We start from the raw sequence: 255 nt of genomic DNA, 5'->3' as shown, positions 1-255 counted from the left end.
AACGCTGAAAAATACTTTGAACAGAAAATATTTTATGTTGAAACAAATAGAGCCTTAATTTAAAAATAATAATAAGAATCTACAATAAGATTAACAAACACCAACAATGGTAGAAAGGCACCCGAACTCGATATAACTCATTGTAGAAAGAAGTAATAGAGACTTAGCTCTATGAGCAATCCTTTTTGCTTAGCTTATGATACTAATGAACCCAAAATGTCAGCCCATTGTCATCAATAGTTAATTGGAATTATA

Source organism: Corylus avellana, chromosome ca7, assembly GCF_901000735.1.
Source record: "Corylus avellana chromosome ca7, CavTom2PMs-1.0".
In the NCBI taxonomy this organism is placed as follows: domain Eukaryota; kingdom Viridiplantae; phylum Streptophyta; class Magnoliopsida; order Fagales; family Betulaceae; genus Corylus; species Corylus avellana.
This window is presented reverse-complemented; position numbering follows the sequence as displayed.